Source organism: Triticum urartu, chromosome 4A (assembly GCF_056163025.1).
Source record: "Triticum urartu cultivar PI428250 chromosome 4A, HENAU_Tu73, whole genome shotgun sequence".
NCBI classification, from domain to species: Eukaryota; Viridiplantae; Streptophyta; class Magnoliopsida; order Poales; family Poaceae; genus Triticum; species Triticum urartu.
The window spans coordinates 567,525,884-567,537,306 of NC_141876.1; the positions used below are offsets into that span (position 1 = coordinate 567,525,884).

Genomic DNA, 11,423 nt, shown 5'->3' on the forward strand with positions numbered 1-11,423 from the left:
CCATGAGGAAAATTGTAAGACTTATTCTATAAGTTGTTCCTGATGAATCCTTTGTGTATCCAAGTCTGACCTTTGCTTAAAGGCCATGTCAACGCTATCTCGAACTATGTATGTGGTATTCCGATTTTCAATTAGAACATTTGAAGCACCATGCTAAATGTTTCTCTCCCCTTACGTGAAGGGTTTTCTACATTATATCTTGTCACGGATATCATGCTCTGCTTGTCCTTGGGAAGGATATACCCCTGAAATATGTGTTTAAACACATTTTTCCTTTCCATTGTTCTGTTTAATCTGATAATCACATTTTCCTTTCCATTGTTTGGTTTAACCTTTCTTGTGATCTATATGATCCAAGCAGAAATATTCTCCTGCTTGTGTAAACACCTCGGTGTACAATTCTGTTAGCAAGACCATATTACTATTGTTGATGACATTCCGGTAACCACTAATGGACGAGAACTTTGCCTATTGGTCCGCCTCATTCAACGAGCAGGAAAATGGTTCTCTTTGTCCCTCGCCCTTGGTACCGACGTTGCTGCTGACATAACTGACGGGCTACCGTCTGACATGCCTTGCTATCATGACCGTGCAAGAGGTCACCGCCCTTCCTACTTTAACCCACGTGGTGGGCCCATAACCCACAAGTTCCACAGGATCGAAACCTGATTCTCTTGTACATCCCTGTTTCTAAATGTGTTTTTTTGCCTATAAGATGCCTATGCATAGGAAGTATGTTAGACTTAAATGTGTTTGTCACGTGTTTTATGATGCTCTCTTTGTGCTTCAATTCTTGTCTTTCATGTGAGCATCATTGAAATATTATGCCTAGCTATAAGGCTTTAAAGAAAAGCGCTTGTTGGGAGTCAACCCAATATTTATCCTTGCTGTTATTTAATAAATAATTTTTCTAGCCTCTGTTTTGGTTGTGTTTTTTGTGTTTAATTAGTGTTTGTGTCAAGTAGAACCGTTGGGAAGACTTGGGGAAAGTCTTGTTGAACTTGCTGTAAAAAAACAGAAACTTTAGCGCTCACTAGAGCTGCTGTAATTTTTATTTGGAAAGTGCTATTTAGTTAATTCTTTTTGCAGATGATTAATAGATAAATTCCTCACGTCCAGAAATTTATTTTAGATTTTTTTTGGGGGGTTTCATATCTTGCGCTAGCTACAGATTACTACAGACTGTTCTGTTTTTGACAGATTCTGTTTTTCGTGTGTTGTTTGCTTATTTTAATGAATCTATGGCTAGTAAAATAGTTTATAAACCATAGAGAAGTTGGAATACAGTAGGTATAACACCCATATAAATAAAGAATGAGTTCATTACAGTACCTTGAAGTGATCTTTTATTCTCTTTCGCTAACAGAGCTCACGAGATTTTCTACTTTAAGTTTTGTGTTGTGAAGTTTTCAAGTTTTGGGTAAAGATTTGATGGATTATGGAACAAGGAGTGGCAAGAGCCTAAGATTGGGGATGCCCATGGAACCCCCAAGATAATCTAAGGACACCTAAAAGCCAAAGCTTCGGGATGCCCTGGAAGGCATCCCCTCTTTCGTCTACTTCTATCGGTAACTTTACTTGGAGCTATGTTTTTATTCGCCACATGATATGTGTTTTGCTTGGAGCGTCTTGTATGATTTGAGTCTTTGCTTGTTAGTTTACCAAAATCATCCTTGCTGTACACACCTTTTGAGAGAGCCATACATGATTTGGAATTTGTTAGAATACTCTATGTGCTTCGCTTATATCTTTTGAGTTATATAATTTTGCTCTAGTACTTCACTTATATCTTTTAGAGCATGGTGGTGGATTTGTTTTATAGAAACTATTGATCTCTCATGCTTCATTAGATTATTTTGAGAGTCTTTAATAGCATGGTAATTTGCTTAAAATCCTAATTTGCTTGGTATACAAGATTAATAATAAAACTCTCTTATGAGTGTGTTGAATACTATGATAAGTTTGATACTTGATAATCGTTTTGAGATATGGAGATGGTGATATTAAAGTCATGCTAGTTGAGTAGTTGTGAATTTGAGAAATACTTGTGTTGAAGCTTGTGATTCTCGTAGCATGCACGTATGGTGAACCGTTATGTGATGAAGTCGGAGCATGATTTATTTATTGATTGTCTTCCTTATGAGTGGCGGTTGGGGACGAGCGATGGTCTTTTCCTACCAGTCTATCCCCCTAGGAGCATGCGCGTAATACTTTGCTTTGATAACTTGTAGATTTTTGCAATAAGTATATGAGTTCTTTATGACTAATGTTGAGTCCATGGATTATACGCACTCTCACCCTTCCACCTTTGCTAGCCTCTCTAATATCGCGCACTTTTCGCCGGTATCATACACCTACCATATACCTTCCTCAAAACAGCCACCATACCTACCTATTATGGAATTTCCATAGCCATTCCGAGATATATTGCCATGCAATTTTCCACCATTCCGTTCATGACACACTCCATCATTGTCATATTGCTTAGCATGATCATGTAGTTGACATAGTATTTGTGGCAAAGCCACCGTTCATAATTCTTTCATACCTGTCACTCATGCATCATTGCATATCCCGGTACACCGCCGGAGGCATTCATATAGAGTCATATTTTGTTCTAAGTATCTAGTTGTAATTGTTGAGTTGTAAGAAAAATAAATGTGTGATGATCATCATTACTAGAGCATTGTCCCAGTGAGGAAAGGATGATGGAGACTATGATTCCCCCACAAGTCGGGATGAGACTCCGGACGAAAAATAAAAGAGGCCAAAGAAGCCCAAATAAAAAAATAAAAGAGGCCATAAAAAAAGAGAAAAGGACCAAATAAAAAATAAAATAAAGAGAGAAGGGCCAATGTTACTATCCTTTTATCACACTTGTGCTTCAAAGTAGCACCATGATCTTCATAGTAGAGAGTCTCTCATGTTATCACTTTCATATACTAGTGGGAATCTTTCATTATAGAACTTGGCTTGTATATTCCAATGATGGGCTTCCTCAAATTGCCCTAGGTCTTCATGAGCAAGCAAGTTGGATGCACACCCACTTAGTTTCTTTTTGAGCTTTCATATACTTATAGCTCTAGTGCATCCGTTGCATGGCAATCCCTACTCACTCACATTGATATCTATTGATGGGCATCTCCATAGCCCGTTGATACGCCTAGTTGATGTGAGACTATCTTCTCCTTTTTGTCTTCTCCACAACCACCACTCTATTCCACCTATAGTGCTATATCCATGGCTCACGCTCATGTATTGCGTGAAGATTGAAAAAGTTTTGAGAATGTCAAAAGTATGAAACAATTGCTTGGCTTGTCATCGGGGTTGTGCATGATTTAAATATTTTGTGTGGTGAAGATAGAGCATAGCCAGACTATATGATTTGTAGGGATAACTTTCTTTAGCCATGTTATTTTGAGAATACATAATTGCTTTGTTAGTATGCTTGAAGTATTATCATTTTTATGTCAATATGAACTTTTGTCTTGAATCTTTCGGATCTGAATATTCATACCATAATTAAGAAGAATTACATTAAAATTATGCCAAGTAGCACTCCGCATCAAAAATTCTGTTTTTATCATTTACCTACTCGATGACGAGCAGGAATTAAGCTTGGGGATGCTTGATACATCTCCAACGTATCTATAATTTTTGATTGCCCCATGCTATATTATCTACTATTTTGGACATTATTGGGCTTTATTATCCACTTTTATATTATTTTTGGGACTAACCTATTAACCGGAGGCCCAGCCCAGAATTGTTGTTTTTTGCCTGTTTTAGGGTTTCGAAGAAAATGAATATCAAACAGAGTCCAAACGGAATGAAACCTTCGGGAACGTGATTTTCTCATCGAATACAACTCAGGAGACTTGGACCCTACGTCAAGAAACGTAACAGGAGGCCACGAGGTAGGGGCGCGCCTACCCCCCCCTCCCCCGGCGCGCCCTCCACCCTCGTGGGCCCCATGTTGCTCCACCGACGTACTTCTTCCTCCTATATATACCCACGTAACCCCAAACGATCAGATACGGAGCCAAAACCCTAATTCCACCGCCGTAACTTTCTGTATCCATGAGATCCCATCTTGGGGCCTGTTCCGAAGCTCCGCCGGAGGGGGCATCGATCACGGAGGGCTTCTACATCAACACCATAACCTCTCCGATGAAGTGTGAGTAGTTTACCTCAGACCTACGGGTCCTTAGTTAGTAGCTAGATGGCTTCTTCTCTCTTTTTGGATCTCAATACAATGTTCTCCCCCTCTCTTGTGGAGATCTATTCGATGTAATCTTCTTTTTATGGTGTGTTTGTTGAGACTGATGAATTGTGGGTTTATGATCAAGTCTATCTATGAATAATATTTGAATCTTCTCTGAATTCTTTTATGTATGATTGGTTATCTTTGCAAGTCTCTTCGAATTATCAGTTTGGTTTGGCCTACTAGATTGATCTTTCTTGCAATGGAGAAGTGCTTAGCTTTGGGTTCAATCTTGCGGTGTCCTTTCCTGGTGACAGAAAGGGCAGCAAGGCATGTATTGTATTGTTGCCATCGAGGATAAAAAGATGGGGTTTTCTTCATATTGCATGAGTCTATCCCTCTACATCATGTCATCTTGCTTAAGGTGTTACTCTGTTTTTAACTTAATACTCTAGATGATTGCTAGATAGCGGTCGATGAGTGGAGTAATAGTAGTAGATGCAGGCAGGAGTCGGTCTACTTGTCTCGGACGTGATGCCTATATACATGATCATACCTAGATATTCTCATAACTATGCTCAATTCTGTCAATTGCTCAATAGGAATTTATTCACCCACCGTAGAATACTTATGCTCTCGAGAGAAGCCACTAGTGAAACCTATGGCCCCTAGGTCTATCTTTATCATATCAATCTCCTACTACTTAGTTATTTACTTTGCCTTTATTTTACTTTGCATCTTTATCATAAAAATACCAAAAATATTATCTTATTATATCTATCAGATCTCACTCTCGTAAGTGGCCCTATAGGGATTGACAACCCCTATTTGCGTTGGTTGCGAGGATTTATTTGTTTTGTACAGGTACGAAGGACTCGCGCGTAGCCACCTACTGGATTGATACATTGGTTCTCAAAAACTGAGGGAAATACTTATGCTACTTTGCTGCATCATCCCTTCCTCTTCGGGGAAAACCAACGCAGTGCTAAAAGAGGTAGCAGTCGCCGCTGCCGCAGCTCCAGCTGCTATAGCAAGCTCCTTTGCTAGCTCTTCCCCCGCGCCAACCCACGCAACACCACTATCGGCAGCATCGGTTCGCCTTGGCGATTGTGTGTTGCATCACGAGAGGTTGCTGCCTCCTCTGGCCAGTTGGGCTGGGCGGCCGTGCGGTGGGCGCCGTCGAAACACATCGTCTGTGGCGTTTTGAGGTGGTGGCTTGCAATTGAAACCAAAACGCTGGTCCATTACCATTAGATCAAGTTCAGAGATTCTGATTTCTAAAGGCACATCATCTGAATCTCAGTTCCAGTGGCTGCGTTGGAATGCATGCCACACCATCCATGATTTTTCTCAGGATTTTTTTGACCACTCAATCACGCGGCGGCGGCATGTATGAATCCAATGGCGATGTGGGCCATGCGGCCGTACTCACGGTCGTGGGCGGGCACGGGGACAGCATGGTGGCCACCAGCACCGCCATGAGCTGCCCAAAGGTCCGGCCGTACACGTTGACCTGCAGGTTGTCGAGCGCGTGGTGGAGCAGGTCGGCGGCACCGCCGTAATGCTCGTGCAGTGGTCAAACCACGCGCTGCTAAATGAGTCGGTGTCGGCGACGTCATCAGCCTCGAGCTCCACCAGGCACCCGCCGATCTTGGGCTCCGTGCTGGCGGCATGGTCGACGACGATCCTTTGGCGAGCATCGCAGGCCTTGGATCACCGACGCGGTGGAGGCCTCGGCGTTGCGCGGGTCCACGTCGAGGGAGCGCACCCAGAGGTCGTAGTCAACGTCGTGGTCATAGGGCTAGTTTGGTTCACGTCCTCACCCTCATGCCTGGAGTTTCACGGGTGCCTGGTGTGGATGTCGATGCTAGAAATTTCATGCCTGGCCAGGCTGATGTGAAAAGAAAGTGTTTGGTTATAGGCCTGGTCTGAGGAGTTAATTGGCGTAGCAAACCAGTCCATACAGCTCATGTGCATAGCCTTGTTTTCTGTAACTGCAGCCCAGGCATTCATTAGCCACTGCCAGGCGTCCGGTTTCTCACGCCTGGGCTAGGCTAACCTCCTCCCTGGGTCTCTCCCCAGGATAATTGCACTCCAGGCTAGGCTATACCAGGCTTTTCCAGGTCATGAACCAAACAGCTGTAGGAAATTTCCAGGGACAGTTTCAGGCCAGGCAAAATAGCACCAGGACGCGATCCAAACTAGCCCATAGTCCGCAGAGCACAGGCAACCATGGGACCCACATGCAGGTAGTTTTTAAAAAAAAACTCAGACTTTATTCATTTGTAATAAGTGGTATATCGTTTGTGAGGATCATTACAATTTCATTTAAAGGCTCCTCAAACCAATTAGAAGTCAAAGAAAATCTAGCTAATCTAGCAAGCTCATGAGCTACTTTATTTGCTTCCCTATTACAGTGCTCAAATCTAGCAATAACGAAATCACAAGCATAATGAAAACAGTCATCAAAGATTGCTGCCACCACACCCGCCAATTGTTCTCCATCATTCATAGTATCAATCACCTTCAAATTATCTGAATTTATAATAAGGCGATTGCATCCCACCCGTTGCGCCAATGTTAGACCGAATTTTAGAGCTAAAGCTTCCGCCATCAACACATCTGCGCAAAAATTTATTTTCTCATTCCCTCCAGCTATGAACCTGCCTTTGTCGTCTCAAAGGACCGCTCCCATGGAACCCCTAAGAAGATCGTGATCAAAAGAAGCATCAACATTAAGTTTAAAGAAACCTCTTGGAGGGCAAGACCAACTCTCCATTTTGATCGACGCCTTGGGTGATAATGCATTAACAAATTTTTTTGTTAGAGCAAGAATCCTCATTGAGATCTGAGTTACATTTTGAGTTTTTTCATTGTGTACCAGCTTCCATCTTTCCCACCATAGATACCATGCTGAAATAGCAATCATCTCACGTACATTATAGTAACCCAATATCCACAAATGTTGATCTGGTAGGAGTAGTAGATACTCCAACACCGCCTCTCTCGCATGGTCAACTTCACATTGTCGTACCTACCTATGCTGCTCAAGGATGGAAGGAAAAATTACTATCTACCGGGGGGAAAACGATGTAGGAATCCTGCCATTTCTATGAAAGCCTCAATCCTGTCATTTCCCAAGCCACGTAGGAATCCCGTGTTTGAATATGACCTGTGTTGGGGAACGTAGCAGAAATTCAAAATTTTCTACGCATCACCAAGATCAATCTATGGAGTAATCTAGCAATGAGGGGAAGGAGAGTGCATCTACATACCCTTGTAGATCGCTAAGCGGAAGCGTTCAAGTGAACAGGGTTGATGGAGTCGTACTCGTCGTGATCCAAATCACCGATGATCCTAGTGCCGAACGGACGGCACCTCCGCGTTCAACACACGTACAGCCCGGTGACGTCTCCTATGCCTTGATCCAGCAAGGGGAGAAGGAGAGGTTGGGGAAGACTCCATCCAGCAGCAGCACGACGGCGTGGTGGTGGTGGAGGAGCGCGGGACTCCAGCAGGGCTTCGCCAAGCACTACGAGAGATGAGGAGGAAGAGGGGTAGGGCTGCGCCAACAGGGGAAGGACTTCATGTGTTGAGCTGCCCCTTTGCCTCCACTATATATAGGGGGAGAGGGAGGGCTGCGCCCCCACCTAGGGTTTCCACCCTAGGGGTGGCGGCAGCCGCAATCCCCATCTGGGGTGGCGGCCAAGTGGGGGGAGAGGGAGGCGCACTAGGCATGGGCCTTAGGGCCCATCTGCCCTTAGGGTTTGCCCCCTTCTTCTCTCTAGGCGCATGGGCCTTGGTGGGGAGGCGCCCCAGCCCACCTAGGGGCTGGTCCCTTCTCACACTTGGCCCATGTATGCCTCCGGGACCCGTGGCCCCTCCCGGTGGACCCCCGGACCCCTCCGGTGGTCCCGGTACACTACCGGTGATGCCCGGAACACTTCCGGTGGCCAAAACCATACTTCCTATATATCAATCTTTATCTCCGGACCATTCCGGAACTCCTCGTGACGTCCGAGATCTCATCCGGGACTCCGAACAACATTCAGTAACCGCGTACATACTTTCCCTATAACCCTAGCGTCATCGAACCTTAAGTGTGTAGACCCTACGGGCTCGGGAGTCATGCAGACATGGCCGAGACAACTCTCCGGTCAATAACCAACAGCGGGATCTGGATACCCATGTTGGCTCCCACATGCTCCACGATGATCTCATCGGATGAACCACGATGTCGAGGATTCAATCAATCCCGTATTCAATTCCCTTTGTCCAGCGGTACGATACTTGCCCGAGATTTGATAGTCGGTATCCCGATACCTTGTTCAATCTCGTTACCGGAAAGTCTCTTTACTCGTTCCGTAACACATCATCCCGTGATCAACTCCTTGGTCACATTGTGCACATTATGATGATGTCCTACCGAGTGGGCCCAGAGATACCTCTCCGTTTACACGGAGTGATAAATCCCAGTCTCGATTCGTGCCAACCCAACAGACACTTTCGGAGATACCTGTAGTGAACCTTTATAGCCACCCAGTTACGTTGTGACGTTTGGCACACCCAAAGCACTCCTACGGTATTCGGGAGTTGCACTCTCATGGTCTAAGGAAATGATACTTGACATTAGAAAAGCTTTAGCATACGAACTACACGATCTTTGTGCTAGGCTTAGGATTGGGTCTTGTCCATCACATCATTCTCCTAATGATGTGATCCCGTTATCAACGACATCCAATGTCTGGTCAGGAAACCGTAACCATCTTATTGATCAACGAGCTAGTCAACTAGAGGCTTACTAGGGACATGGTGTTGTCTATGTATCCACACATGTATCTGAGTTTCCTATGAATACAATTCTAGCATGGGTAATAAAAGATTATCATGAACAAGGAAATATAATAATAACCAATTTATTATTGCCTCTAGGGCATATTTCCAACAGTCTCCCACTTGCACTAGAGTCAATAATCTAGTTCACATCGCCATGTGATTAACACTCACAGGTCACATCGTCATGTGACCAACATCCAAGAGTCTACTAGACTCAATGATCTAGTTCACATCACTATGTGATAAACACTCAAAGAGTTATGGGTTTGATCATGTTATGCTTGTGAGAGAGGTTGTAGTCAACAGGTTTTGCCATATTCAGATCCCTATGTATTTCGCAAAACTTTATGTCATATTGTAGATGCTGCTACCACGTTCCACTTGGAGCTATTACAAATTGTTGCTCCATTATACGTATCCGGTATCTCTACTTAGAGCTATCCGGATAGGTGTTAATCTTGCATCGACGTAACTCTTTACGTTGAACTCTTTATCACCTCCATAACCGAGAAACATTTCCTTATTCCTCTAAGGATAACTTTGACCGCTATCTGGTGATCTACTCCTAGATCACCTTTGTACCCTCTTGCCAGACATGTGGCAAGGCACACATCAGGTGTGGTACTTCAGCATGGCATACCGTATAGAGCCTATGACAAAAGCATAGGGGACGACCTTCGTCCTTCCTCTTTCTTCTGCCGTGGTCAAGCTTTGAGTCTTACTCAACTTCACACCTTACAACTCAGGTAAGAACCCCTTCTTTGACTGATCTATTTTGAACTCCTTCAAAAACATGTCAAGGTGTGCGTTCTTTGAAAGTATCATCAGGCGTTTTGATCTATCTCTATAGGTCTTGATGCCCAATATGTAAGCAGCTTTATCCAGGTCTTCCTTTGAAAATCACTCTTCAAACAACCGTTTATGCTTTCCAGAAATTCTACATTATTTCGGATCTACAATATGTCATCCACATATACTTATCAGAAATGTTGTAGTGCTCCCACTCACTTTCTTGTAAATACAAGTTTCTAGCAAACATTGTATAAACCTAAAAGCTTTGATCACTCCATCAAAACATATATTCCGATTCCGAGATGCCTGCTCTAGTCCATAGAAGGATTGTTGGAGCTAGCATACCTTTTAGCATTCTTAGGATCGTCAAAACCTTTTATTGTATCACATACAATTTTTCTTACGAAAACTGGTAAGAAAACTTGTTTTGACATCCATCTGTAAGATTTCATAATCGAAAAATACAGCTAATGCTAACATGATTCCGACAGACTTAAGCATCGCTACGGGTGAGAAATTCTCATCGTAGTCAACTCCTTGAACTTGTGAAAAGACTCTTTCCCACAAGTCGAGCTTCATAGACGGTAAAATTACCGCCCACGTCTGTCTTCTTCTTAAAGACCCATTTATCTCAATGGCTTGCCAATCATCGGGCAAGTCCACCAAAGTCCATACTTTGTTCTGATATATGGATCCTATCTTGGATTTCATGGCTTCTAACCATTTGTCGGAATACGGGCCCACCATCGCTTCTCCATAGATCGCAGGTTCATTGTTGTCTAACAACATGATATCTAAGACAGGATTACCGTACCACTTAGGAGTAGTACATGTCCTTGTCGACCTACGAGGTTCGATAGCAACTTGATCCGAAGCTTCATGATCACTATCATTAACTTCCTATTCAACAGACGTAGGCGCCACAGAAAACATCTTTCTGTGTTGCGTCACTCTCTGGTTGAAGTAAAGGTTCGACAACCTCATCAAGTTCTATCTTCCTCCCACTCAATTCTTTCGAGAGAAACTCCTTCTCGAGAAAGGACCCGTTCTTAGCGACAAACAATTTGCCCTCGGATCTGAGATAGAAGGTATACCCAACTGTCACCCTTGGGTATCCTATGAAGATGTGTTTGTCCGCTTTGGGTTCGAGCTTCTCCGGCTGAATCCCTAAGCATCGCATCCCCAAACATTAAGAAACAACAACTTTGGTTTCTTGCCAAACCAATGTTCATATGATGTCGTCTCAACGGACTTAGATGGTGTCCTATCTAAAGTGAATGCAGCTGTCTCTAACGCATAACCTCAAAATGAAAACGGTAGATTGGTAAGAGACATCATAGATCGCACCATATCTCATAGGGTTCGATTACGACGTCCGGACACACCATTACAACTGTGGTGTTCCAGGTGGCTTCAACTGTGAAACAATTCCACAATGTCTTAAGTGATTTGCCAAACTCATAACTCAGAAAATCCCCTTTTGATCAGATCGTAGGAACATGATCTTATTGTTATGATGATTCTTAACTTCACTCTGAAATCGCTTGAACTTTTCAAACGTTTCAGACTTGTGCTTCATTAAGTAAATATA

At 43.5% G+C, this 11,423-nt stretch overlaps 1 pseudogene; it reads right to left on the bottom strand.

Moving 5' to 3' along the window:
• Positions 1 to 5,577: 5,577 nt before the first annotated feature.
• On the bottom strand, positions 5,578 to 6,818 carry LOC147976686 (uncharacterized; annotated as a pseudogene).
• Between the last annotated feature and the right edge of the window lie 4,605 nt (positions 6,819 to 11,423).